The sequence below is a fragment of the Molothrus ater genome, chromosome 2 (genome assembly GCF_012460135.2).
Source record: "Molothrus ater isolate BHLD 08-10-18 breed brown headed cowbird chromosome 2, BPBGC_Mater_1.1, whole genome shotgun sequence".
In the NCBI taxonomy this organism is placed as follows: domain Eukaryota; kingdom Metazoa; phylum Chordata; class Aves; order Passeriformes; family Icteridae; genus Molothrus; species Molothrus ater.
This window is the reverse complement of record NC_050479.2, coordinates 91772102-91784226: the sequence shown is the minus strand read 5'-3', so window position 1 is coordinate 91784226 and position 12125 is coordinate 91772102. Positions and strand designations below refer to the sequence as shown.

The 12125-nt window shown below is 47.8% G+C and overlaps 1 protein-coding gene across 1 annotated transcript in view; it reads left to right on the top strand.

Annotated features, from left to right (window-relative positions):
* Positions 1-4558: 4558 nt before the first annotated feature.
* VANGL1 (VANGL planar cell polarity protein 1) overlaps positions 4559-12125 on the top strand; it is a 46319-nt gene continuing 38752 nt past the window's right edge. The window contains 1 exon segment of the mRNA XM_036388125.1: positions 4559-4619. The gene's annotated coding sequence lies outside the window, so the exon portion shown is untranslated.

Sequence of the window (12125 nt, the reverse complement as noted above, 5' to 3'; positions counted from 1 at the left end):
CTGGAGTGAGGTAAGCAGCTGAGAGCATGATCATGCACAGCTCAGATTGGCTGTACGAGCAGTTTCATCAGATAGGACCTCTGAAGTGACATCCACTCAGGAAAAAATTTGCACCCTGTGCTGGAGACTCCAGCTGATGCTATATACAAGCAGGCTGTAATTCAGAGTGACATTTATACTTGTGCTGGCTCAGCTCACACTTGCGTTTCTTGACAAAGCATTGCCTCTGATTCTCAGGACATTATGCACACAAATTTTCTCTTTAGTGGCCTGTAACTTGAGAATGATCTTTCCCATCTATTCAGGAAGTAGTAAAAGCAATACCAAGCACAGAAATCAATCAGGTTTTATGGACAAATGTAGACACGTGATTTTGTCACTGAATTTTGTCAGAGACAAAAATTATCTGGATATGTCACTGTGTGTTGTGGAAGATGGAGTCTGGATTTTGAGGAAAGAAGAAGACTGGTTTCCAAGGTGATGGAAAAAATCTACACTGAATCCAACCTCAGTATCTTAACAAAAATAGTGTTTGTGTGTATCTCCAAACAGAGCAGAATCTGACCCACAAAAATGATCAATAGAAAAATATAAGGATAAGGAGATTGATTAATTTAAAAATAAGTGAAACCAACATCCTGGAGGAAAAAGAAAAGCAAACTTTTGAGCTGAGAGATGACTTAAAAGTGTAACGTACATGTCAAGTTGTGTGAAAACTCCCATCGCTTTACAGTATATGATCTTGAAGAGAGAACGTACACACCTTTATTCAGATGATTTCAGTGAATAGCAGGTTGCTAATGCACTGTGATCAGCAAATCAAAATGTAAGACAGAATGATTCAAAACCCTAAAGGATTTGCCATAAGAATGGATAATGTCCCCATTTCAGAAAGTGCCTTATGTTTTTCTGTTTTTCTGTCCAACTCATGCTTTTCACAGTGAAAAGTCCAAGCCTGAGGAATGCAGTAGATGGATTAGTAGAATTACATATGAGTGTCTTCTCTAGAATGCAGATGTCTATATCATTTTGAATTTCCTGCAAGTGTGTGTATTTCATGTTGGACTACACCATCCACCCATCTTGGCCCTGGTCAGATGGTACTGCATTGGTGGGAAGGCACGTAGACCCTTCAGAAAATGTGATGAAGACAGGAACTGTCTGGATCCTCACGTTTCAGGCAGGAAGAGAATGTTCCTGCTTGCACTTGTAGCATTTTCCTGTGTGTTTCTTCAAAGCTAAGGATAGAAACAACCCCCTCAAGGAGCTGTATGAAATGAGAATGCTAATCATGTTGCTGTTGAAAAAAGCAAATCAACAGAGAGTTAAGGAAAGAGAGAAGTTGCATTTTGTAAAATCTGAGAAAGGCTTTGGTTTTGGCAGCTTAAGCAGAAAATAATTATTTTATTAACTTGCTGAAATAAGTGCAGGGCATCTGCTATCCTTTCTCTGCTGCTTCCAGTGAATTTGAGGTTGCAGCATTGACATTCACATTATAAGGAATGCTTTTTTTTCCATAGAAGAGAGACAAATTTGGAGCAAATCAAAGGTATTTATGATCTCATAAAATGATCTCAAGTCTGCTTTGGAAAGGGAAACAGGGATGAATCTGAAATCATCTCCCTTGCTTGTGTGCCACTTCATGAGACAATTTAGGCCTGGCTTCATATGTGTGCCCTAGCTCCTCATCTATCTGTGTGTGCATCTGAGATCATGCCATAAAGCAGGGCCAAACTATACACTTGACCACTTACAATTCCTTCCTAAAATATCTCCTGGCCACTGTTCCAGTAGGAACAGGAAAAGATCAAAGCAGAGGAGAACAGAACAGTGTAAGTGTTTTGCATTACAAACACGCTCTGGACCAGAGACCAGCTTTGTTTGACATGGACATACTGGAGTCCACTAACATGATTCAGGGATTGGCATATCTGACACACCAGGAGCTGGGATTTTTTAGCTTTGAGAAGAGGTTTCAGAGTGGAGGTGATGTGTGTAAATGTGTATTACTATGTATAAATATCAGTTGGAAGGGAATAAAAAAGTGGAGCCAGACTGTTCTCAGTGGGACCTAGTGAAAGGAAAGGAGGGAACAGGTGCCAACTGAGATGCATGAAATTACATTTAAATGTGAGAAAAACCCAATTTTTACTATTCATGTGTTAAACATTGGAACAGGTTGCCCAGGGAGCTTGTGGACTCTTTGTCTTTGGAGATGTTCAAAACCCTGCCTGGCACAGCCCCAAGCAACCTGTTTTAGTTGACCCTGTTCTGACTGGAAAGACTGGATCTCCAGAGGTCCACTGCAACTGAAACAATTCTCCTGTGATTCTATAAGACCCATTCAGGTACCTTAAAGAAAACCCTAATCAACTCTAAATTTACCTATTCAGTAGTGTACAGGAGCAGAGCACTTCACAAATTTCTGAACTATGACCCTTCTACACAGGTAGCTTGACTCAGACGAAACATTTCCTCATGTCTCAGAGGTTTAAACAGATGATGAGAGATAAACATGTAACAATATCTCAGAATCTGCCCCTGAGCCCATCTTCAGTGTATTCCTCCTTTGCCAGTCTTCTGTGTAACACCTTGACCTAGTTAGGAGTGAGGGGCTTCACTGCTGGGTCCAAGAGGTATCTGCACCAGGTCTGGGCAGGGCATGGGTGCTGATTCTCACTGAGGTTTGTGTACATCCCTAGAAATCTCCTTTCCGTGGGGTACTGCAACAGGTCCTGCTGCTCTAAACCATGAAACGAGCATTGAGAAATCCTCTAAATCTTCTTGAGCAGCTGCTGGGGCAACATGGTAGGAAAAGAAATAGATTTAGCAGAGTTTCTTTGTTGCTTTCAAAGATGTCTAGTTAAAGACCTTTGCTAAAGGTCTCTTTCCCTTGCTGATGTTTTCCCCTGAGTTTCCATAGCTTTTCAGGCAGGGCAGTATCTCCCCCACATGGCACAGGTAAAACCTTGCTCCTTGGCTGGAGTCTCTCCCCTGCCCCAGATGGGTGTCCTGCTTAAGCTCGAGCTGTTGTCTTTTGTCACGTTTCACCCACCTCAGGTGGGTGAACAGGGTGAAATGTGACAAAATGAGTAAGCCCATTAGCCGTGGAGAGCCATCAGCAGGCAGTGAGACTGTGGCAGGCTTTCAGCAGGGTGTCAGATGCTTTTCACAGGGCAGAGACAGTCCCTGGAATGCAGCAGAGTACTCAGGCCTTGGGCAAGTTTAGACACATGTTGATGCATAATACAAGATGGAGCCTATCAGTTGATATCAGACTCTTCCAGTCTTCCAGTCAGTCACAGGGTTGGGTAGGCAGGTATGCCATGCAAAATAGGAGGTAATGTAACTACCAAATCAGAGTGATATGGAAAGGTTTCTTGTCATTCCTGGCTGACTGTTTCATTGTGAAGTCATTCTGTGGGCTATGGGTGTTTGAGTAGGGGGCAAGCACCACAAATAAAACTGTGACATTATTTTGGGAAAACAGAGGGAAGGCAAAGTGGAGGGAAAAAATAAAACATGCCATCTACAGAAGCCACAATAAGGTAAAACATACATTCTCTAATAACTTCAGTTTCTTCTGCATTTGTTCCATTTGTTGCCTGGGTCATACCTGAGCAGTTCAAAGTGTAGGACTGGAATCTAGGAGGTCTAGATTTTCTTCATACGTTTCCAGTTCCTAGCTCGTTGTATGTCCTGAAATGTAAATATTTTTAAAGGGTAAAAAACCCCAAAGGTAAAATGAAATAGGAGCAACATTTACATGTAGAAAAAATTACTTGTGCTAACACAGGACTCTCCGGTTTCCTTCCCACCTGCCCGGAGCAAGTGGTGCCAGGAATTTGCTGCCCTAGGCAGGCTTCAGGCAAAGCAGACCCTTCTCCCTGGGCGGCAGGAGGTCCTTCCTCATGGCAGTCCTCTTGTGACCAGGGCCAAAGGGCGCTGCAGCTGCAGGCTTTGGGTGGAGGAACAGACCAAGCCATCCCCAAAGCGAGGCATTAGAGTGCCTGGGAATACACTTAGCCTTAGAGGAAACCCAAGGACACCGTAGTCTGGGATGGGATAGCTCCAACGGACCGATCTTTCTCTTGGAGGAGAAGGTGACAGCATAGGACAGTCGAGGAGCTTGGCTGTGTGGAGGAGAGCTGCAGAGCCTTGGAAGAGCTGCGGGGCTCATGGGCTGGGCACGGGGAGCAAGGAGGGCGGCGATGGGGAAAGCAGCGGCAGGAGATGTGAAGGAGCGCGTGTACGCCCGAGGTGCGGAGGAGGCTGAACTACGGGGAGAGGTTCAAGCGTCAAATCGGGCCTCGGGGGCTGAGCAGCGGGTCCGGCCGCACAGCCCCACCAGGTGCGGCTGCAACAGGGCCCGGCTCCGAGGGATTTGGGATGCCGGAGTCTCAGGTACCGTGAGGGCGGCCGCTGCCAGGGCAGGCGAGCCTCGCCCGGGGGCGGTGGCTCCGGCGGGGGAGGGACGGGCTGCGGGGCGGTGCCGGGCACAGGAAGCGGAAAGCGGCAGCAGCGACGGCGGCCGCCGCCGGGGAAGGTGGCGGGGAGCGGCGCGGCGGCGGAGGGTTGGGTCGGTGCCGGCAGCAGCATGGGACGGCCGCGGGAGGGAGGTGAGTCCGTCCATCCGCCCGCCCGTCCGTCTGTCTGTGCGGGGCCGGCCGCGGTGCGGGGGGGGCGATGCCGCTGCCCCCTACCACGCCCTCCCGCCGCCGGGACCCCGGTGCTGGGGCGGCGGGAGCGGCGGTGTGGCAGCCTCCGGCTCCCGCGCCTGGCCGCAGGGTCCGTGCCCGGCCGGGCGGTGCTGCTGAGGGCCCCGGCGGTGCCCGCTGCGGGGCCAGCCCGCCGCGTCCCGCTGCCCTGCCCGGCGCTTTCCGCGCTGCGCGCTGGTTCCCGTGCCTGGGCGATGGTGGAAGGCGGGCGGGGGCCTCCCTCCTGCCGGCCGGGGCTCAGCCTGCCCGCCGTGAGGCTGCGGGGGCGGCGGGTCCGCGGTCTCGGCATCCCGGGAGAAGGCGCTCGGTGCCGGCGAGGGCCGTGGGCGCAGGAGCGCTCTGTCTGCCGAGCCTCGCCCTGCAAGGAGCCCGTGCGCTGCTGGTACGAGAGGCTCCGCGCTGGTGTGAATGCTCTGCCGGTGGTGCCTTGCCTGCCCATGGCGTGTGAAACAAACTGCTCTGTGTTTGGGCTCATCCCGCTGGGCAGCACGGGAGGGGGAGCAGGAGTGACGGGAAGGAGAGCGAGCTGCTGCGAAATAACATAGGGGGTTTGGTTTTTTATTCAGAAGGTTGTCAAGGTGGTGAACTGACTCTCTTATGCCGAGGGTTGAACTCCTTGAATTGCAGAGCCGGTGAAAGCATAAGTGACTTGATGGCAGGGTTTTCGATCTGAGGAGGCAGCTGGGCGATTCTGTGGCTGTTTGAGCAGTGGGATTTTTTTGACCCTGAGTTTGTCAGTAATGAACTGCCCACTAGATCTATAAAGAGTTAAGAAATGGAGTCACGCTGGCTGGAAGTGCAAATTAGGATGTTATGAAGTATTTTCTCTGATACCATTGCCTGTGAGCTCAGCCTGACTTCAAGGAGGAGAGTTGTGGAGAAGGGAGCTTCAGCAGTGCTTTGCCACCTTTGAAAAGCTTCGTTTTGACCATGCTTGGCTCTTTTCCCCCACTGGGTTTGGCTATTTAGCTGGCCACAGCTACGAGGCCAGTGTTGGCTCAGTGATCACTACAGTTGTTAATTTTGAAAAATAAATGTGAATGGAGTCTTGTAGAAAACCTCCTTTAAAAATGTTCCCTATAGCTGAAATTTTGGAATAATCCCAGGCTGTACTGGAACCAGCCAGGCAAATATCTAACTGTTCCCAGCCAGTGACCAGTAGCTCCCAGTAGTTGCTTCTGGCCTTTTGGTTTTGGTTCGCAGTGGCAGTTGTTCCTGGTGGCTGTTGTCTTATGGATATGCGCACCTGGAGAGGGCTTCCTGTCATTGTGAGACTGGGGTACAGTACTAGGACAACACTACCAAATGATTGCAGTTGTACTAGCAGAACTGCGTGTTGTGTTGTTGTAGCCTGCCTTCCTTACACCCCCACCTCTTGCAACCAAAGCAAAGGATGGTGTCAGAAATGTGACTTTGCTGCTGCAGGGCTTGTGCTGCTTTGTGGGGAGCTGAGAGGCAGACCTGAGTGGAGAGCTGTGATGTCCAGTTCTGCTGGTGGGAAATAGTGAGCTCCTGTTTCTCGATGTCTGGTACTGTTGCTTGGAAGAAGAAAATGAACCTGTGTAAAAACAATCTTAGTACTTCTTTTAATTCCTCATTAGCCTGTATGTCAGAATTTTCTGACTTGGGTCAAATTAAAAAACAATGGTTATTTCCTCTGGGGTCAATACCTTTGCCCTCTCTCCTTGCAAGGGCAGAATGGCATTGGAATTCTACAGATTTGAGCATGAGGGAGATGTAGAGAGACTCCATTCTGTGGAGTCCCAGAATGTGCTGTGTCCTGGGGATTTTCTCAGGGTCTGTCGACTTCTTTTTTGTTCTAAATTTAAATAGAAAATGCTGTCAGATATGAAGTGTCTTAAAGGAGGGAGTGCTCTTTCACTAGATAAACCTTTTGCAGTTCATACCTTTTAATGCTAACTCAGTATTTAAGTGCTACAGCTAAAAGCAAGTACTGAAAATGAGGTACAGGTACTGCCTGTTGGGATAGACAGAGTCAGCGGTGTCTTGTGAGACTCTTTTCCCCGTTTGTTTTATTTTAAATGTCAATGTGGAAAACTGTATTCCTGTGCACAGTCCCAGGTGCCCTGGTGTCCTGAGGTTGAGGCCACACTACCTTGTGCCCCACTGCATGGCTCTGGAGTTAAGAGGAGCACTGGAAGATCTGGCAGCATGGAACAGACCCATGAATGAGGAAGCACAAGCTTTCACCAGTCTCACAGGATGGCACTGAGGCGTAGTTTGCATGATTGAGTCTCAAATGCTCATTGTGCTTCAGAAACCTGGTCAGCACAGATGTGGCTCTTGGAGTGGGCAAAGAACATCCTCCAGGGAAGTGCTTCATAGATGGGCCCCATGTAGAGAGCTTCCAGCTGTGTAATGGGGGGACAAGAGGCTGGGGGTCACTGCTTGGAAACTCCACTCACTTGAGTGGTGGTTTTGCCTGGGTATTTCTCTTGTCAGTTGCTGTGTTTTCAGACCTGTGTGCTGCATGTTCTGATTAAACAGTGGATTGCTTCAGTGAACCAAGTGGCTTTTCCTTGTGAAATACCCATGTCATGGACTAATGGTTTTCAGCTTTGGGGCTGGAAATTCCAGGGGATCTGTGAAATCTTTCTGAGGAGCCTCTGAGAAGCAAAAGAAAATAGAACCTATTGCTAAAGGGCTTGAATTTGCTGACTACTAAATGGGGTTTTTTAGAATGAGTGGCTTGCAAATCAAGAGCCTCCACCATAGAGTAAAAGCCATGGTTTAGTTTTATTTATATATACATATATATATAATTATATATTAAATATATATGGCCAAAATTGACCTTATTTAATGACATGCAAAAATAAATACAAATATTTTAGAAAAACCTTGTTTCCCAAAGCTCATTGCCCATTAAAACTGGAAGTCTTGGCTCTGCAAGTAGATGAGCATGGATGAACTTATGTGCTTCCGGATCAAGTTGCTGGATTGGGGCCTGCTCAGGAAATTCAAAAGCAAGAGGTTCCTGTGGCATTGCTCATAGGTCTTACTATGTCTGCAGTTGAAGTTACGCAACTTCTCATTTTCCTGAAGTGAATAATGGGAATGTGCTGCAGCAGTACTGTGCAGCCAGGCCAATGCCGGATTTGGAAAAGCTTCCTCACTGCTTAGCCCTCTTAATTGTTTTTACTTTTGAGCCCTCAGCGCTTGAGGTTCGGTGTGTTTGATTTGCAAAGCTCTTCGTTTCACTAAATGAAGGGAAAAGAAGATTTCTCAGTGCAATAGCTTGTGGGCATCCATTACCCTGTAGACAGCTGGTGCTGTTTAACAAGTGAGGCTGACGGTGTTTGGAGCTGAATTCTGCGCACATCCTCACGGACACTTGTGGCTGCTTTGCGCTCCAGATGGCACTTCCAAATACACACAACTTCATGAACTGACTGGTAAACTCTAATTGATTGCAAGTTTTAAACAGAGCAAGATTCAAACTGTGCAAAGATTTCAAAGATGAGCTGCTCTGGAGTTATTTGCCTCAACTTCACAGGGGAAAATCCATTGGGAAGGCATGGGATGTAAAGGGAGCCGTTGTTTGCGTTTGCCCTCTTTGATTTAAAGATGCAACTTGCTCTTTTAAATTTCTCTTGGGCTGGGAGCCAAACTGCTCTCCCTTGAAGACTATCACAAAGCAAACTTCATTGGAAATAGGATTGGGCTTCCAGTGTGGAAAATAGCAATTCAAAAGAACTCTTTTTGAGATTTATGAGCATATGAAAAGAGGGAGTTACAATGAGTTGTGTAGCTGCGTAGGAACTGTAATTACAGTGATCTCTGCGGTATTCAGGGGTAGCTACATTTCTTCACTGTCATGCAGGGTGCGGCAGTCCTTGCCAGCACAGGGTCCCAAAATTTACTTCGGGGTGCCCTTACCATTGTTTTCCATCTAGTACTTGGCTTCTTTCTGTCATCAGTGAATAGGGGAAAGGCAAAGTGTGAGTGCTGGCCCTACTGGGAGCAATGTTCTGGGTGTACAGTTTATACAACTGTCGTGGTGGAGCAGAGGACGCATTCCCATCTCCCCTCTAGCTGTTCCCTTGTGCTGCTATTCACCCTGATGCTGGTTTTGATGTTTGGAGCTGTGCTGTGAACTAGGTCACGGAAAGGATCCAAGACAAAAGCGTGGCAGGGGGGCGAAAGGGGATTTTTTGTTTTGTTTTCCAGCAGTGCTGTTTGCTTGCTGAGAATTGTGTTGACACAACCGAGAGTGGTGAACCGTGGTGCGGAGGTGGAAGCGACTACACCAGCCTTCTTGTCAATGCTGAAATACAGTGCAACTGTACCCTCAGGCCAGCAGAGCTTTGTTTCATGCAGGGCCAGAAGCTCTGCAAACAGACCATGCCTTCAGCACAGTCCTGCAAGATGTAATGATCATTTGTGAAGCCATTTCAATTGACTATGTTGTACTCTGAATTCAGGCTCTTTTGTGAAGGGCTGAGGCCCCACATGATGGGGCTGCTACTTTAAGCAGAACACTTGTTCTTACCCAGAGGGGTAGGGTAGGAATCATCATTAGCAGTGATTTAGTAGTGGAGGTGTGTGAAGACTGTGCTCAGTTTGGATATGGTTGAGTTATGAAGGACATGAGGACAACTTGTCTTCTCTATGTCTCCTCAGGCTCCAGTAATGGCCACTCTTGGGTTGATGGCTAATCCAGTGTTGACTTCTGTCTATGCCATTGGAAGAGCTCCAACCCAGAGGTGTAGTTTAGCTTGTTAATTGTATTTTGGTCCCTTCCTTACCTCCTTCACAGTAGTTTCAGAAGCTTTTGTGGTGTAAGGCTGCCCTGCCTTCCTGCTGTGAAATAGAGCAGGAGGTGGGTAACTGCCTTGGCATGGCTATGGGGAGTGTGTGTTTAGACTGTGCTGCTCCCTTCTTGGCTGGGCGTGGTGTCTATCTAGCAATCCAGGCTAGCCTCTGTCGGACAAATCTAGGAAGCCTTCTTGACAATCATTCTCAGTTGGGCACCAGGCAAAGCCAGTGGTCTTCTGCTTTTTGCAGCTGAGGTTGGGCAGATGTATTTTGTTCTTGGCTGGCCTGTGAGTGCCTTGACAGGAAGATTATTTAGCCACTGGTGTGCCCTGCAGTTGGGGCAAAGAGGAGGTGCAGAGTCCCTGAGTTCATCCTAGAATCATTTAGGTTGGGAAATACTTCTGAGATTACTGCTTTTGACGGTGATCCAGGAGACTTGATGGTTTTTGGGGGCCGCCTTGTTGACTTTTCACAGAGCTGTGTCAAAACCGTTGCTCTTGCTTACACAGAAAGGGAAAGTTGGCATGATCCAGCCTGCCCTGATGTTCCGGTGTTGGTCTTTTCTGCCTGGTGCCTGAGCACTGCCTTACTTCACTCACCATCAAATGGGCACTGCTTGTTCATGGTACCTGCCCAGGCAGCCTGTGCATTTCCACAGCAGCCTCTGCCTGCAGAAATGTTCCCAGAGGCCTCCAGAGAAGTATGGTCCTGTGCCGATGGGGTGAGAGGGGTCAAAAGAGGAGCTCTATTCCCAGTCCCTGCCTCAGCTCTGGTTCTTATACCTGGGATATGGGGGAAAATTCTTTTATGTGGTTAGAGGAAAAGGGTGAGAGTTTTTACTTTCCTAGAGGGCTAGAAAAATACATAACCTTTACTGATATATGCCAGCAGCTCCCCTTGCTTTTCCTTTTCCTATAATGCAGTGATATGTATCTGTAAAGGTAATGGCTGTTCTCAAAGGGACTCCAGTAACATCACAAACAGTGGTTTAAGACTACAATAACTTGTCACCTTTTGTTCAACTGAGGGTGTTTCTGGTCCGTGGTGCCTAATGACTGTAAAGTCCTGTGTAGCCATCTCCTCATCCTGCTTTTTGAACGCAGGGGGGTCGTGGCCTCATCTCCATTTATCAGAGGAAGACAGAGAGAGAGAAAGAATTTTTCTGTGTTGCCTAGCAGGACAGTAGAGGTAAAAATCAGCTTTAATGAGCCTATTGCTGGAGCAGTAAGGTACAGGCTGTGTGCAAATCCAGGGAGTTAATGAGTGTTAACATCACATCCTAGGCTGGGGGATTTTTATTCTTGTTATAGTAATGATGCCATTTTCCAAACTGTGCTGTGCCTTGGCTTTGTTTAACTGTATTTTAATCCATCCTCATTCCTTTCCTCCTGAAACTGGGCCTTATGGTCCCATCCTTATTTGTCCTTTTTGTATTCTCTGAGTTACAATGTGCTCTTAGAGCTTGGGAATCCTGTACACCCAAGTCCCCATGCCTTTCTGCTTTCCAGGAGCCCTGGAAAGCCAGTGTTGTGCCAATACCTGCTGCTCTGGATGCAATGGGGGTGCTGCTTTACTTTGTTGCAGATTGCACCTCCCGCCAAGGAACCCTGTGGGGAAGAGGCTTGGTTCTTTGGCAGTGCTTGCACGTGGCAGAGCTCTCTGCTCTGCTGCGAGCCTCTGTGGAGGTGTTAGTGGAGGAATCTTATGGCTCGCAAGAATAGTTGGCCAAACCAGGATTTCTGTTGTTGTCCCTCTGTCTTTGGGGAAGGAGAGAGATGAAAGCAGTGGTTGCCTTTTTTTATTGTTAACACCTTCAAAAACTGCTATGAGCAGAAAATTACAGAGGAGTCTAATTTCAAGCGCTCTTTTGCCCACTCTGAAAGCATGGCATGGCTTTAGTGCTCTGTTGGCTGGAGGCAGCAGTTGCTTGGGCAGAAGGCATGTGAGAGGGCTCCTGTGTGCCACAGGAGTGCTGGGCTGTGTCAAGGTACCTCTGTCCATAGCTGCAACCCTTCCCTCTTCCCTAATAGCATGTGTTTCCCCAAACTGGTGATCAACTCCTTAACGCCCCTCCTTTCCATGTCTCTTCTCACCTACCGCAGGATGAGGATTTGGAAAGTGGGATGATGTCTATCTACCCTTCCTTCCCACAGGGCTCGGGGGTTTTGACATGTTACTGTTGGAAATTGTTCTAATGTTGCCCTGCTCCTGCCCCAAAAAGCATGACCCTCTTCTGCCCTTTACAGATGTGACTTCAGCTGCTTTTCCAAGTGGAAGTACATTGTAGGAAATGTTGGCCCATATAAGCTAGATGTGATCTCTAATCGACTCTCCCCAGTGTTATTAGTATGTGTATATTTAGAGATGATTTTTAATAAAATTGAATTCTTCAAGGCCCGAATTAGCTTCTGGAGACAAAGGTTACAAAGAGAGGGAGGTGTTCACAGTGCCATTGACTGTACAGTAACTAATGCCTGTATAATGGGCACACCTTGCAGTTAAGAAAACGAAGCAGGTTCAGACATGGTGGGCTGATTCTCTCCAGAATTTCTCCTAGAGAAGTTGCCCTCACCCCCACCCCTTCCCCCTGTAAATAGGCTGTAATGCTGCTGTTCTGAAAGGGGGGGT